Genomic DNA, 17,143 nt, shown 5'->3' with positions numbered 1-17,143 from the left:
GATGAAACTAATAGTTTTTTTGCAACCAACACACTCACATTTATAACCAATCACAGGACTTGTGTTAACTTCTGTATCAAAAGTTCGGTGCACCTCGAACTTCGACCCAGCCAGAAATTAATTGGTATAGTGCAACCATCTAATAATAGCTAGGCCTACTTGTCGAATCTTTTTGTGAGATTTCATTTGTTCTGAACCAACATAATGCCGACTACTTGCAGCATTGTCAGTTGTAATGCCCGCTACGGGAGAGACAATAAAGGATTTTTTAAAAGTTATTTATTAATTTTTTTTTTTTTTTTATTTTTTTTTTTGGGGGGGGTGGGCTTCCTAGCCTTATCACGCACCAGGGTGAAGAAACTAAAAAAAAAAGTGAAAGACGAAGGAGGCTTTGGCCCAAACTTTTCATTTTGGCTTAAGTTTCAGCTATAAACGAATCGGTCCTAGGACATGTCCTATTGATTATCTTATAACAAAAACTGACAGTTCAAACCCAGTTTTTGATAAAATTGTGTGTATGTTGTGCCGTTACAAATATGTACCCATCAGTTGTTCCATTTGACTGAAGAATGGAAATGCTATCACACACCTGTAAATATGTTTTATTAGGACATTTAAAATTAGCATCTGAATACCCTGGGAAAAAATACATTCAAAACAGATTCACTTGAAAAATAATTATCTCCAAAAAGAACTCTATATATACTCTTCAAAAGAAGAAACGCAAAACCACATTGTCGTAACATTTGGAGAATTGATTTAATTATTGAATGGTGAGTCCGATAATTACCAAATGTTGCAGGATTGTTCACAATTCACTCTAGTCCATTGTGAGTAAGTGATAGGACACACCACCAAGGTCAAGGTCATCTGGAGTCAATACCGGGTGTGGCCTCCGCATGTGTTGATAACTGCCTGGCACCGCCTGCCCATTGAAGCAACCAGAGTACGGATGACGTCCCGGGGGATGGTGGCCCACTCGGCCTGCAAGGCTGCTGCCATCTCGGGCAGGGTCTGGGGCTGTGGTTGTCGCTGTCGGAGGCGTCGGTCCAACTCGTCCCATAGATTCTCAATTGGGTTCAAATCCGGTGATATCGATGGCCAAGGTAAGGACATTAATGTTGTTGTTCAGTAGGAAAGCCGTTGTGAGACGTGCTGTGTGAGGCCTGGCGTTGTCATGTTGGAACACTGCGTTGGCGTTGGCCATAACTGGAACGATGTGTGGCCGGAGGATCTGGTCAATGTAGCCCTGTGCATTCAGGTTGCCCTGCACGTGGACCAGGTCAGTTCTGCCAGTGTGTGAGATGGCTGCCCACACCATGACACTACCCCCGCCGAATCTGTCCACTTCCTGCACGCAGTTTGCCGCATAACGTTCACCACGACGCCTATACACGCGACATCTTCCATCATGACGTCGGAGCAGAAATCGGGACTCGTCACTGAACCACACCTGTCTCCATCGCAGTTGAGGCCATTGTCGATGAATCTGGCACCACTGCAACTGGAGTCGACGGTGTTGTGGTGTTAAGATGACACCTCGAACTGGACGTCTGGCACGAATTCCTACCTCACGTAGGCGGTTCCGTACGGTCTGGTCGGATATCCTGCGCAAACCTGGTATTGCTGCGGCTGTGGAGGTGGCAGTAGTCAATCGTTCCCGAAGGTGGTGTACCCGGATGTAGCGGTCCTGCCCGGGGGTAGTGACCCGTGGTCGACCGGATCTAGGGAGGTCACGTGTTGATCCATGTTGCTGGTAACGGTCCCACAGTCTGGAGATGGTGCTTGGGGACACATGGAATGCCCTGGCAACGGCCGTTCTGGATTCGCCTGCGTCTAGTCGGCCGATGGCATTGTTTCTCTCTGCGGTTCACTGAGACGTGGCATGTCCTGGATTGTCAACTGTCGGCCAGATACAGAGGCCAGGCAAGCGAACACCCTGCACTTTTATACTGTCGGTGTTCATGTTGCACGTGCAGACAACGCACGTGCAGTGGTGACATGGTTTGCACGTGGCTGCGTTTTTGCGAATATTCACATTTTGGAACTTTATTGTACAGTAGCTGCGTTTTATCGAATGTAACCGTGGGAATGTGTTTGGGACATGCAATGACCTTATATTCACAAAGCATGAACCGGTAGGAAACATAAAATCGGAGTTATAACCCATTTGTACCCTTTTGCATTTCTTTTTTTGAAGAGTATATTAACAAAAATAATCCTCCAAACATGTTTGCAGTTTATTACTAGTCACTGTTGAGAATATTGGTAATTTTCAGGCATGATTAGTGAATAACCCTAGCTGCACTGGTGAGCCCGGGGAGGGGCGAAACATGTTCATGAACTAGGTAATGGTGTAAGAAATATTGGTCGCCTGTGTTCTACCTAGTACTTGTGCTCAAATTTTTTTAAAACAAATTGATTACCATATGAGTGGTATGTGCTGCCCAGTTTTGGAACAGTTTAAAAGAAAAAAAATGTACCTCTGTGTATTGTTCAATGCATCTTCATTTCGAACAATCAAAACCAATGTACTTGAATAAAACAAACCAGTTATTTGGACAGGTGACAATATTGGTGGACAAGTATATTTCTAGATGTACTTGTCCTGTGGACTAGTGAAACATTGTGCTTATTTCTATCACTGGCAAGGAATATTTTATATGCACCATCCCAGAGTCAGGGTAGCACATACCACATCCTTTGATATACCAGCCGTGGTGCACTGGCTGGAACACGGAATAGACCAATGTGCCCACAGACAGGGATCGATCCCACACCAGACGAGCAGTTTACCACTGGACTACGTCCCAGACCCTATGTAACAAAGTAATGACACCTATATAGGTGCTGACAAAATAACTAATCACTAAAAAAGTGTTGTTAAATTATAATCATCATAACTGAATTTAACTTGCAATATTGAGGCCTGTAATTCCCCCCCCCCCCCCCATTTTTTGACACTGTACACGTTTCGCCCTCCCAGGGCTCATCAGTGCAGCTTGGGTTTCATATCAATTAGTATTGATAAGAAAACTGCAGATGTGTTTTTTGGTGAGTTCTTTGGTGAGTTTGTCATAATTTATAATAAGTACATACATGTATAGTTCATATAATTTTATAATTAAATTCAATGTTCATAAATCCATCACCAGTGATACTAAATACCTGTAAATGTGTACAGTAGTTTGTATTTGAAAAGTTATTTTCTTTTAGTTTTATTAAAACATTTCACTTTCTTCACTGCCACTCCCTTCCTATAGCCAATACAATACCATTCAAATGGCTTGTGGCTCCTGAATCGCATGCGATCATTGAATCATCACAAATACAATATAGTACTGGATCTTCATCTGATTTATCACCTGAAGTGTTTTTTGGTAATCCTGGTGTTTGTAATACCACAAAATGCATTTTTCATATTTCTGAAAAACGGACGCACGTTTGAGAAAAAAACGTTAGCAGACAATGTCACAGACGTTGGTATACCACGTGACCGTTATCATTTTGGTTCGGTTTGTTTTCTCGTCAACATCCGATTTGTTGTTGTTCATTTGTGAGATTTTTCTTCACAGTTCGTGAACATTTTCAGTAACAATAAAGTTCAGACAAGTAAATATCTCAATACAAAACGTTACAAACCCTTAAAACTAATAATTTTGCTAAGTCCTACGATATCTGGAGAGGGGATACAACCAGGACAGAACAGTTGGAACATGTCCAGGAGAGGTGAAAAGAACGCACCCCAAGTCTGTGAAATTTGTCGTGATGTAGGCATTGTTGTGCTTCGAGCGACATCTACCGGTGACATCAGAATACAAACTTTCAAAATTATTTCAAGCAATTGGGACATGGGGATTCCCATGGTATTTATCGATATAAAACCTGCTTTTTCACTCCATTTGATAAAAACGTGATCTAAGTGTGTTGCAGGTTTGTAGATTAACCAAATTATAATTTATTTTTGCTGGATGGAACTAGGGTGTGTGGCTTTAATACATTTTCCTTTAATATGCTACATAAGTGCATCTATACAAGAGGTAATTTAACCCAGGTTAAAAGCAACTTCAGTTAAATATGTGTAGTCTAGCAGAAGGCATATTGATATAGATCAGTTTACTAACAGTCTCTCTGCCTCCATCTCCTTTCTCCAGTTGTATATTATCAAAAATTAGTTTTGTACGTATTACTTAAATTTTAATTGCAATAACAATTCCAGTACAGCACAAGACTGAACAAGAAAATATCTGCAATATCCACTTGATATAAAATAACACCAATATATATTAACCATTATTTACTCAGGTAAGTTTTTGTGTTTTATTAATAAATATACCATGTTAAACCCTATTATTAAAATATTTGTGTGTTTGTTTGACGAGGTAACACTATATTTTAGTAGGTTGTAGACCGAGACATGCAAATAACTGAGGGGAGTTATTAATTGCTCCCCTAACTTAGATTGGGGGGGGGGGGGGGGGGGGGGGGGGGGGGGCAATTTAAAATATTAATATTCACATGCCAAAGGGAGCTATATATTATTCTCCTTGAACTAATCTCAGGGAAGTGATGGGTAGCTAGAGAGAGATATAACTCCCCTTAGATGACAAGATCTGAGGTTGGCTATATTTTATTATTGCTATTTTCTTTTCGCCTGCATTCAACCAGTAAGGACAGCCAACATCATCAGATAATTTCACAATCTGTAAAAACAAAATCATTTCATTATTTCAAGAAACTGGGGGTTTTTTTTTAAAGAATAAAAGAATGTATTCAGTGGAACATTTTCACTGTTGACATTACATCTATATAATAAGAATGACAATAATAATACTGTAATTTAAAGTTGTAAAGTAACAACTTTGCAATTGTTTAATTATATCATAAAAATCATTATCTTGAATCATGCATACAAATTTTATTATTATACATACAAATGATATATTTTGTAGTCCACATCATAATTATTAATAATATTAATAATTATCTTATTATTTCAAAGTTGTTAAAATTTATAATTAATATTACCTGAAAATTGCATCAACACAAATTATATTCTGCCCAACCTGCCTCTAGTCAGATCCCCTCGACATACAAGTCGTACGGAAACACGTCGGTAATAAATATAGATTGTACTAATTCAGATTCCCGTTGTTCGCTTCTCTTATATGACAACCCAAGCTGCTATAATACCCATAAGACATGCCTCAACTATGTGTTAGCTACAGAAAATAAATGACAATATGCAAGGCATGCAAAACGTAGACCGGGAGCCAAGTGAGATTTAATTGTTGCGAGAGTTTCAAAAGGTTTGAGGTGGTTGACGTGTAGAGGGACCCCAACTGACTACAGAAACCCAATTCTTAAGTAAATATAGTGCGGGAGTAAATAGGGGGCGCTACTGAAATTACCCCCGAAATGGGATTTAATTGTTGTGAAAGTTCAATCCTTGGAACCAAATGTAAAATGTAGAGTATGCTCACCCGATTCAGAATTACCAATTTAAGAAAAAAATATTGCGGGAAAGTGCACTTAAAGGAAGGGACAATTAAGGCATTTGGCCTGGTATGTATATTCAACGATATATAATGCACATTATTGCTTAATATCAACACGTATAATCATATAGTTAATTAATAAAACGGTTAAATGTGACGGCTATTATATATAACGGGCGCAGCCATTTTGTACCATCTCAGGCCAGGGAGTACGCCCTCTGGCGAGCTGGTGGTTACGTAATACTTAACGCGTAACGTCAGGAATGAGCCTTAGAACTACAGAAACACAATCTATCTGGTTTTTGCGGGATGATAAATAGTCGTACATTGCAATGTTCTGTAATAATACATATCCCAGTAAGCCAGCAATAAGTATATCCAGCACTATATATATATTATTTTTCAATACAAAATAAAATACCATTGTCAAAGTGGGGTATTAAAAAACAACCCATAAATATTAAATTTAAATAATATCAAGTATATTGCAGTACATATTGCAATACGGTTTCTTATATCGCAATATATCGCAATACGGTTTTGACCGTATCGTTGCACCTAATATTTACTTAAGAATTGGGTTTCTGTAGTCAGTTGGGGTCCCTCTACACCTCAACCACCTCAACCACCTCAAACCTTTTGGAACTCTCGCAACAATTAAATTTCACTTGGCTCCTGGTCTATAATATGATAATTTTATTCTATGTAAGGCTTTGCTTCACCCCCAAAGACCTGGATGATCGGTAACTAGGTCGTGTGACGTCACGCCGGTTCCGAGAATTGCGAAAAATTCTCTATTTTCCCCACTATTGGGGTATTGAATTAGTCATATGAACTGGGTATTGCATTAAAAGCTACAAACGACGTAGTGCTAGGCCTGGATTTGAACTCCAGACCACCAGAACTGTAGCCGAGCACTGTATCCACTCGACCACGCAGTGGATCAACAAGTGAAAGTGCATTTTGATACTTATAAATCTCATAGGGTGTATTTTGACGGAATGAACCGAACGACTACGGAATAAAACGAAGATTTAGTCCCATGATGCCTCATTCTGTCTTCTGTGCTATATTTTATTCCAAAAGTACCATCAAAAGCACCCTTGTGGAGGAAATTTTACACAGAATAGTCAAAATGTCTAATTTTTCAAAGGCAAAACATACCGATACAGGATTACAAAATATAAACGTTATGTTGGTTTTATAGAACAAATTGTTTTAAAAGATATTGTATATAACTATCGCTAACTCTAACCTTAAACTAATTCGAACAAATATTTCTTTAAAATCGTTATGGTAAATATAAGGAAATCATGCCCAAAATAACTGGGGTTTTCCAATTTTTGAAGATTGTGAAGATTAGAGACAGTTTCCCATCAGAAATCTACACCGACTTTCAATATGCTAGACCATAAATAAATTAATAAAAATGTTCATAACACTATAACATCTTTTTTTGGTCATCACTTGATATTCATCACATATACAGCTTATCAAATAGCATTGAATCGTGATCTGTGTCTTTGCACAGCTTCTGTTTTCTCCACTCTGTGATAGTCATTTGTTAAGAATCCAGGCATGCTTGACATTGCCTGCTTGACATTTGTTCTTGCAACTCCGTAATTATCCAGCTGGTATCGTCTTTGCATTGTCTTTGCATTAAAGATTCCATCAGTGTATCCACATATTCTGAAAATGAAGTTTAAAAATGTGAAAACATATAAAATGAAGCAACAGGCATTATACTGTTGATTAGTTCTTCCTTGTAATATAATAATGGTATATTTGAGCACACCTCCAACATTTTATACTATAGCTACTAGTATTCTGTGTCGAAGATCTCATAATCTTGGGAGGAACCTGTAACTACCACAAAGGCTACATTTATTATTTATCATCTGCAGCAGGTACTTTATATGCAATTTCACATATATGAGATAGTAAACAGTACAGTATGTGGCAAATAGTCATACAGCATTTGTCTGAATGGTGAATAACACTGGTTGAAATAAATACTCTACCATCTCACCCTGAATCTATAATATATCTCACCCTGAATCTATAATATATATGTAGTTTAATGTGCCAAATATTATTACTGTGCAGTGTTTACTTACTGTAGCTAGAGGATTCCTTCACAGCTTTTATGACCGCATCCTTTCCTTTCTTTGCTTTTGGATAAACCAACCCCCAACATGGACTGCCAGCCTTTGTTACGGCTTCACCGGCCTCGGTGGCGTCGTGGCAGGCCATCGGTCTACAGGTTGGTAGGTACTGGGTTCGGATCCAAGTCGAGGCATGGGATTTTTAATCGAGATACCGACTCCAAACCCTGAGTGAGTGCTCCGCAAGGCTCAATGGGTAGGTGTAAACCACTTGCACCGACCAGTGATCCATAACTGGTTCAACAAAGGCCATGGTTTGTGCTATCCTGCCTGTGGGAAGCGCAAATAAAAGATCCCTTGCTGCCTGTCGTAAAAAGAGTAGCCTATGTGGCGACAGCGGGTTTCCTCTAAAAACAGTGTCAGAATGACCATATGTTTGACGTCCAATAGCCGATGATAAGATAAAAAATCAATGTGCTCTAGCGGCGTCGTTAAATAAAACAAACTTTACTTTTGTTACGGCTTGAGCTTTATTTCCATTTTCGTTATAATGGAAAGTAGCAAGATGCAGTCTGAAAATTAAATATATATTGTATATCAACCATATTGGAGAACATCTGATATTTGTATCATGTGTGGCTATTTGTTACCTATTTTTCGAGAATGGTATTGGGCGTTCTCATTATGCGATTAGTTGCACAGACTTGTCGCATGCAATCAAACCGTACTGTGCGAATACCTGAATCAGAACGACTTCAGTCTTGTATGTTCCGATTATTGTAGGGCTGACACTTGGGTGTGACCCATCTCTTAACGAGAATGCTGCTTTACGGTTTACAGAGAAGTGAGAGATATTTGCTATTATTACCCCAGCGGCCACTCGTAACGGGAAATATTTTTCATATTTTCTCAGTGAGAAATATTCTGCATTGGTTTAACGAAAAGTATTATTGGATAATTTGACGCTTACAAACCAAAGACCGTGTCGGTACTAAATATGACGTCATCACGATTTGGCAAACACACAAAATGACGTCATGTAGTTTAAAGAGTTTGCGTTTATGTCTCTGTATTTGGTTTTAAATTTATAACAAAATGTAATTTTAATGCAATTCATTGTAGATTTTGTATAAACGTGATTAAGTTACAAAGCTATAGCAATTCTCAGAACAGTGCGTAAAGTGGTTTACATCGTTTCTATACAGGTTGGCCTTCGTGCATGTGCGTCAAAAATAAAGGTTTTTAGAGAAAAAATAGCTGAAGTAATAAATAGAGGATAACAAACGAGTTACCAGTTATTATCAAAGTTATGTCCCTTGTGAAATAATTTTCATTTGTCACTCGCCAAAGCTCTAGGAGTAATCAGAGATAAGATCTGATATAAATATATATATGTAGCACGTTTAGTTCACTAGAAAACACAACAAAACACAATACAGTTTGGAATCTGTATTAACTCTAACGCTGACAAATGTACTTGCCGCAGTAGTTAATTAACAACAACAATATAATAACAACCCAGAGCTAATCACTTAATTAGTTAATCACTAGGTGTCTAGTTTACACAATATTCTAATCACTTCACCGTGATACAACACACACACACGTGTGATAATTGAGAAACGCTGCCAGGGGAACTTAATTAATAAAGGAATTACAACTCTATTCCTAACTGGTTAATTTTTAATTAAACCTTAAATACTCATTCAGTAACCTTGCAATACAGAATTAATACTGGTACATATCACAATAAAGACAATAACCTACAGTTTACCTAGGTCCTCTAGGATGACCGGCTAAGCTTTATCTTACCAAATACTCGTATAAAAATATTAGAACAGTGAAGCCTATAATTTACTTCGTCAGATTACCGGAGACACTGTCTAAAGAATATTGGTATAATACAGTATTAAAATATTTAAAGTCACATCAATCACATCACGGTTAATACAACAGAGCAGAAATATATATACTAGCGGAAAAAAGTAACTGTGTATGGTTATCATGTTGATAAAAACATAATTTCAAGACATAAAACGATGAAACGATCAGATAGCATGGTTAATAGGCAAATCTGCAAAACTTCAATTCATTTAAAATGTCACAGCATCCGTCGTTTCATTGGTATTGGGGATGAAAGACACGAGGGTAAAAAATCAGTTCACAAAGTTAATAGCGCGTATGGCCATGGTTTGCGTCGATGCAGGCCTGGTACCGTCACCTCATAGAGCCTACCAAATTGTTGAAGAATGCCTGGGGAATGCCGTTCCAGATCTGGACTAACGTCTGACCCAGCGCTGCCAACGTCACCGGCTGGTTAGGCAGCGCACGTACACGACGTTGCATCTCATCCCAGACATGCTCGATTGGTGCAAGATCGGGTGAGACTGCAGGCCACTGCAACACATCGGTATTCTGCTGAGCTAGAAATCCCTTACCACCCGGGCGACGTGAGGTCTAGCGTTGTCTTGCTGAAGCGTGATGTGACGTTGCTGTCTTTGCACAAATGGGATGACGTGAGCCTGGATAATGTCGTCACGGTAGCCTACGGCGTTCAAATTGCCATCGATGACCACAATAGGTGTTCGTCCAGTTGACGTGTGATACCACCCCAAACCATGACACTGCCTCCGCCAAAAGCACGTCGCTCCACAATACAGGCGTCACTAAAACGTTCTCTAACACGACGATAGACTCTTGAACGGCCGTCGCTGCTGTCTAAGTGAAACCTGGACTCGTCTGTAAACAGAATACCCGCCCAGTGTCGGCGATTAAAGCGCAAGTGTCTTCTACACCAAGCCTGACGTGCTACACGATGGCGTCTTAGCAAAACTGAACGGACAGCCGGACGTCGCGAACAAATACGCTGTTCACGTAATCGATTCCGTACAGTTCTGGGGCTGATGGCACGCAATCCAGGAATGGTCCGCGCTGTCAGACTTTCCGTTTGGAAGTGATTCCTGAGGTGCACGAGTCGGGTATGATTGTCCTGCTGTCGTGACGTCACGCGTGGACGACCTGCACGTGGTCGGTCTCTGACATTACCAAATTGTTGAAAACGTCGCGACAAAGCCTGAATAGTGTTTATGTTGACACCAAATTGCGTAGCAACAGCGCAATGGAGCATTTCAGCCTGGATCATACCAATTGCGCGAAGGCGGTCATTTACATTTAGCCTGGGCATTGCTCTACGACCACTTTCAACCGAAAAAACCTGCTTTTCTGTTCCACCGGTTGCCAAACAATGACCCGACAGTAGGAAAGTCGACAAAAGCTGGAGCAGTAAAATGTTGGGCGGAAAAACCTTGAAAAACAGACCCATGTCCAAGAAGCGAAACGGCACGTGCCAATACGGAATTGACCCCGCGATTGTGTGGCGGTGCGTTCACTGGTCAACTGTGCAAAACATCAGGCTAAAATATTGAGCCGTGTTAATTTTATCTGATGTTTCAAGTTACACTGTTACTTTTTTCCGCTAGTATATATACCAAGTCCGGTCTGAACTAATATATTTCATTCAGTTGGACAACGTCCGTTCCCCTGGATACTTCCAATGTTTCTCCCTGATATATCTAAAATCCTAGCTATTTATTATAAAAACCCAGACTGGTCCGGAGACAGTATGCGGGACCGAATCTTATGATGTGTATATTTCCACAGCGACCAAGACAGTATATTTTCTTACAAGCCTAGACTGATCGACGCCTAGTTCGCTAGAGATACCATGGTCGCGCGGAGGTATTACGTAACCACTCTCCACATGGCCTCCACACCTGGCCTGGGTGTGTACTAGGATGCACGGTCGCGCGGAGGTATTATGTAACCAAGCTGCACCTGGCCTCTGGTGTGTATTGGTAGGCAGAGCTAGCCCACACCACAATGGACATCGCCACAGGCGAAAAGATAAGAGCATGTTCCGTCACACACCCCCACCTCAAAAAGGATATTTCCACTACTCTAGGATTAGGGGAATATACTACATTTAAACAAAACAAAATGTGCGTTAACCGACACATCCGGGTATTTATAACACATAGTAATAAGGTGACTACCAGTAATCACACTGAGTCTCTGAGTCCCTGGTATACAATAGTATATATATATAAACAAAAACAGAAACCGAGAACGTCAACACATTATCACAACGTTCAACTTCGGGACAGGGCATCAGCGATTACATTGGATGTGCCCTTGATATGTTCAATAGTAATTGGGAATTCCTGCAGAAGAAGACTCCATCTCAAAACTCTCTGCTTGGTGGCTTTCATTCTGAGAATGAATGTAAGCGGATTATGGTCAGTAAAGACAACCACTTGATGCAATGCCGATTTCACGTAGATCTGAAAATGCTTCAGAGCTTGTACCATGGCCAAAGCTTCCTTCTCTATAGTGGAATAGTTCACCTGGTGTTTGTCAAACTTTTTGGAGAAGAAACTTACAGGATGGTTCAGTCCATTTTCGTCTTCTTGGAACAGCACAGCTCCAGCTCCCACGTCACTGGCATCCACAGCCAGATTGAAAGGCATTCGGTAGTCTGGTGCTGCCGTCACGGGAGACGAGGAGAGCATCTGCTTAAGATGGTTGAATGACTTCTCGCATTCATCTGACCACTGGAACTTCGATTCCTTCTTTAGCAGCGATGTGATGGGAGCAGCTACCGTCGCAAATTTAGCGCAGAAACGACGATAATAACAGGCCATACAAAGAAACCGGCGAACTTCACGACGGTTGGTCGGTGCAGGATACTGGCTGATGCTTAGGGTCTTGGCCTGCAGTGGGGCGACGCAACCATGTCCGACAATATGACCTAAGTAGGTCACTGAAGCTTTCACGAATTCACATTTGCTCAGGTTCACAGTCAAGTTAGCTTTCTGTAGGCAACTGAATATTTGTTGTAAACCGGTTAAATGTTCATCCCAAGTGTCGGTGGCTAACACCTCATCGTCCAGATACACACTGACGTTTTCTAAGTCTGATAACACATGGTTCATCATCCTTTGAAAGGCAGCAGGGGCAGTCTTCAAACCAAACGGCATCACTCGAAATTGGCAGAGGCCGTCAGGTGTGATGATCGCCAGAATGTCCTTAGCTTTCTCCGTTAACGGAATGGCATAAAAACCCTTCAATAGGTCCAATTTGGTGATGTATTGAGCATGTCCAACTCGGTCGATGCAGTCGTCAAGGTGGGGTAGAGGGTAGGCATCTGCCTTGATGAGTTGATTCACACGACGTAGGTCAGCACACACCCGAAAACTGTTATCTCCCTTTTGAATTAGTATAACAGGTGATGCCCACTGACTACTTGATGGTTCCAGAATGTTGTGTTCCAACATGTAATCTATCTCCTTTTTCAGTGCCGCACGTTTTACAGGGTTTATCCGATAGGCATGCTGTCGAATCGGTGTAGCGTTGGGTTCCAAGCGCACATCCTGGATTAAGGTATTGGTAACCGTTGGAAAGTCCTGACAAATGGAAACATTGTCTTGTATCAACGTAGTCAGCTTTGCTCGCTGGGGGCTGTCAAGGTGCTGTAGATAAGAACTCAAGTCTGCTAGAATCTGGCTGTTGGTTAATTTGATCTCTGCAGTCTTGACGTCATCACAGGAAATTGAGTGACTCTCAATTTGGACAGGTAACACTGGAACTATCAGCAGTCTGTCAAAATAACCTTTTAGCAAATTGATGTGACAATACCTACTTTTCCTAACCCTATCAGGAGTGTTTATCACATACCCTGTCTCATTAACCCGTTTGTGCACAACATAGGGACCGAAATACCTGTTCTGCAATGAACCCCGTTTAATGGGAAGGTACAGCAGCACCTTATCCCCTGGTTTAAATTCCCGACTCCTAGACTTCCTATCAAACACTGATTTTATTTTGCTCTGAGCATAGCTTAGATGCTTCCTAGCTAGTTCGGTCGCCTGCCACAACCTATCTCTAACTCTCCCTACATAAATCAGCAGGTTTTCGGCATTATCCTAGGATAATAGGGTGATATGCTAGGAAAGGCTAGACGAGCAAGTCTTCTTAATGCAAACCCGAAATCTGATGCACTTCTGCCTATAATGCTTTCTGAACTCACAACGATAAGCTACCTCTCTCTCCTTTGGATTAAACCTTTGTGACAGTATATTTTTGAGTTCCTCATAACTATTTAGTTCCTCATAACTATTTAGTTGATCTCTACTAAGGTGACCTAACAGTTTTTGAGCAGAACCTCGTAAACTCGTACACAATTGTTGAGCCATCTCCCTCTCTCCCCAATCGTTCCAGTAAGCAACTTCCTCAAACTGAACAATATAATCTTTCCAGTCTACACTTTTACCATCAAACCGATCAGGTTCTTTTTCCCTTCTCGTTATTCTGTGGGAATTCGGAAATCGGTTACGGCACTGACAACTTCCCTGACAACTCCCAGTATTATAATAACCATCATCTCTGCAAAATACTAGATTAAAATTTCTGATTCCGCTCACCAGGTCTAACCTCAAAAAAATCATTACCAAATGAATCCCCATAGTTTCTCACACCCAGGGTTACATTGTCCCTATTGGCACTTTGGAAATGTCCCTGTCTCCCTAACGTATCATTTTGGTGACTATATTTATACCTGTACGATCTTCCAATCTTTTGATCTCTTGAATATAATGGACAAGAATTTTGGGAATAGGAATAGGAATTTCTCTCATAACCTACCGGATTGGTATACATGCTTTCTATGTTATGAGTACCGATGGAATACATTGCTTCATTACCTTGAGATGTTTCTATGAAAACAGATTCATGTACACTACCCGGATTTGCAATGAGTGAAGTTTACTCACCCTCTGCCAACTCGAAACTAAACCCTAATTCTAAAAAGGACTTTACGTGCACATTCAGAGCAAGCTGTTATAGCGCACACCTATACTGGGCACAGGGACCAGTACAAACTAAATCTAAATTCTAAAAAGGAATTTACGTGCACATTCAGAGCAAGCTGTTGTACCGCACGCCTATACTGGGCACAGGGACCGGCCTTGGCTGGATATAAGCTAAACTAAATATACTCTCTTAACACAAAACTCAATGGTGGTGTCTGGACTATAAATAATTTAAAACCAATAATTAACAGCTAATAATTCAAGACCAAACCCAACCTAATTACTTTCCCCACTAATAACTACCATTTATAAACTTAACATTACTCCAATTAGTTAATTACTCTAACCAACTTTAATTACCTAACAATAATATAATAATAACATAATGACATAACAGACTTATACAAATAGAGTTATTTCCCTTACATCACTTATATAATTCAAATCCATTTCCGCTACACATGAATGGGGAAAACCATCCATTCATGGAAATGTACTACAAATTGTCGTTTGCTGCAGTTGTGAGTGATAGCTAAGATTTTACAATTTATTTTTTATAAATCTTTTAACTTGATATGTAGACTTTTGTAAAATTGATATACTGTGATGTGGTGTCGTGACATTTTTCCTTTAACCCTACTTATTCAAATATTATAATTCGGTGACAATTTTTGTCGGGGATGTAGCTCAGTTGGTAGAGCACAAGACTTAAGTTCTTGGTGTCTAGGGTTCGATTCCCTACATCTCCACTTGTTTTTTGTTTTTTTAATATATATATAGCTTTTAGCTGTGTGTTTAGTAATTTCCTTCCTATTTCCGTATCTGTCGTAATAGTTCCATACCAATTTCCATCTTTATATGAATTTAATTTGGTTTAAACAATATTTATTGCCGTCAAACTGCGGTTTGGGATTGGCCAACAGGCAAGAGCCTATATTAAGGCCTCTCCCTACATATATAAATACAAGTTTGATACATCAAGATGACAGAAATAGTATAATAATTTAAATAAATTCAAATTAGCTAAGATGAGAAGAATGGAAGAGAGAGAGAAGAAAGGAAAAATAAAAATAGATAGTTGATATATTATTTAGTCACAGTAGGGAAGGGAGAAGGAGGAATAATGAATGGTTAGTTATCAAAACGTTTGCTATTAATTATAGTCTTGAACAGATTTAAATATAACACTATTTTCGTGGGTACTAAAATTTGGGTCACCAAATAATAAAGTCTTGCAATTAAGATTGTGATATTTTGACAGGTGAGTATTACGAATTACATTATATAGTGGACAATAACATAAAAAATGTTCTGCATCTTCAATAAGATGTCCACAAGTACAAAATGGACTGTCACTTACGTGTCTTGCAAATTTATGACCATTTAGATCGCTAGTTCCCAAGCGGAGTCGACTATGTAATATCTGTTGCCTTCTATCACCATTGTAAAAGTAGCACGGTACAATTGGGTCTGATTTATTTAATTCTGATTTAAATCTATTTAACGATGAAGAATTCCTAATATCGGACGTTATATTATTCCATAATTTAACTGCGGAAGGAAAAAAGGAATTCGCGAAGAGTTTAGTTCGACAAAAGTATGTAAGGAGGCGATCTACATTACGAGTGTAATATGGGTTTTTTGCAGAAATGGGGCGTGGTAATTGTAATGTCAAGAATGTGGGTAGCAAGTTATTAGAGAGTTTATACATCATACATAGTTTATGGCGACTTCTCCTTTCTGATAAAGATATAAAACCAGTTTCGCTATATAGTAACTCATGAGATGTTCCCCGAACAGAACCACAAATTGTACGCAAAGCGTCCAAGTGTATATTTTCAAGATTGTATGCCTGTTGGAGACTACAATTTATCCAAAGAATATCGGCATAATCAAAAATGGGAAGAATAAATGATCTATAGATTTTTACTAATGATTTTCTAGATAATCTATATTTAAAGGATCGAAGACAATTTACCATTTTACTGGCCTTACTTACAATATTTTGTATATGGAAATCCCATACCGCAGATTTCTGGAATGTAAGGCCCAAATGTTTATGGACATCAACCTCTGATACTTGTACGTTGTCTAAAAATAACTTAGGATTGCTGGGGTTTTTTATTTTTCGGCTAAACAACAAGGTTTCGGTTTTTTCGGGACTGAACTTAACAAGCCACCATTTAGCCCACTTGTTAATATGCTCTAAGTCAGAGTTTAAAATATTACAACATAGTTCAGGATTTTCAACAGTAATAAATAATGAGGTATCATCAGCGAACAATCTAATATTTGAAGTAATCCCATTAACAATTTCATTTATATATACCAAGAACAAAATAGGACCAAGAACAGAACCTTGCGGAACACCTGCGGAAATGGGTTTAGTATGAGAGAAATGGTTTTGAAGTACTACACATTGTCTTCGATCAGATAAATAGCTTTCAAACCATAATAAGAGTTTTCCCGAAATCCCAACAGTTTCTAATTTATAGATCAGACCCTTATGCCAAACTCGATCAAATGCTTTGCTTATATCGCAAAATACTGCACTAACTTCTTTCCCTTCATCCATAGAATGACAAATAAAATGATAAAAATCAATTAGTTGATTAACAGTTGAATCGCCAGGAATAAAGCCAGACTGGAATTTTGTTATGGTGTTATTTATTCT

General features: G+C 39.4%; 1 non-coding gene across 1 annotated transcript; it reads left to right on the top strand.

Annotated features, from left to right (window-relative positions):
• Positions 1 to 15,145: 15,145 nt before the first annotated feature.
• Positions 15,146 to 15,218, top strand: Trnal-uaa. The gene has a single exon. It is a non-coding gene; the product is annotated as a tRNA-Leu (tRNA).
• Positions 15,219 to 17,143: the final 1,925 nt, after the last annotated feature.

This window comes from Gigantopelta aegis, chromosome 12, assembly GCF_016097555.1.
Source record: "Gigantopelta aegis isolate Gae_Host chromosome 12, Gae_host_genome, whole genome shotgun sequence".
NCBI classification, from domain to species: Eukaryota; Metazoa; Mollusca; class Gastropoda; order Neomphalida; family Peltospiridae; genus Gigantopelta; species Gigantopelta aegis.
The sequence above is the reverse complement of the archived record's forward strand: the minus strand, read 5'-3'. Positions and strand labels throughout refer to the sequence as shown.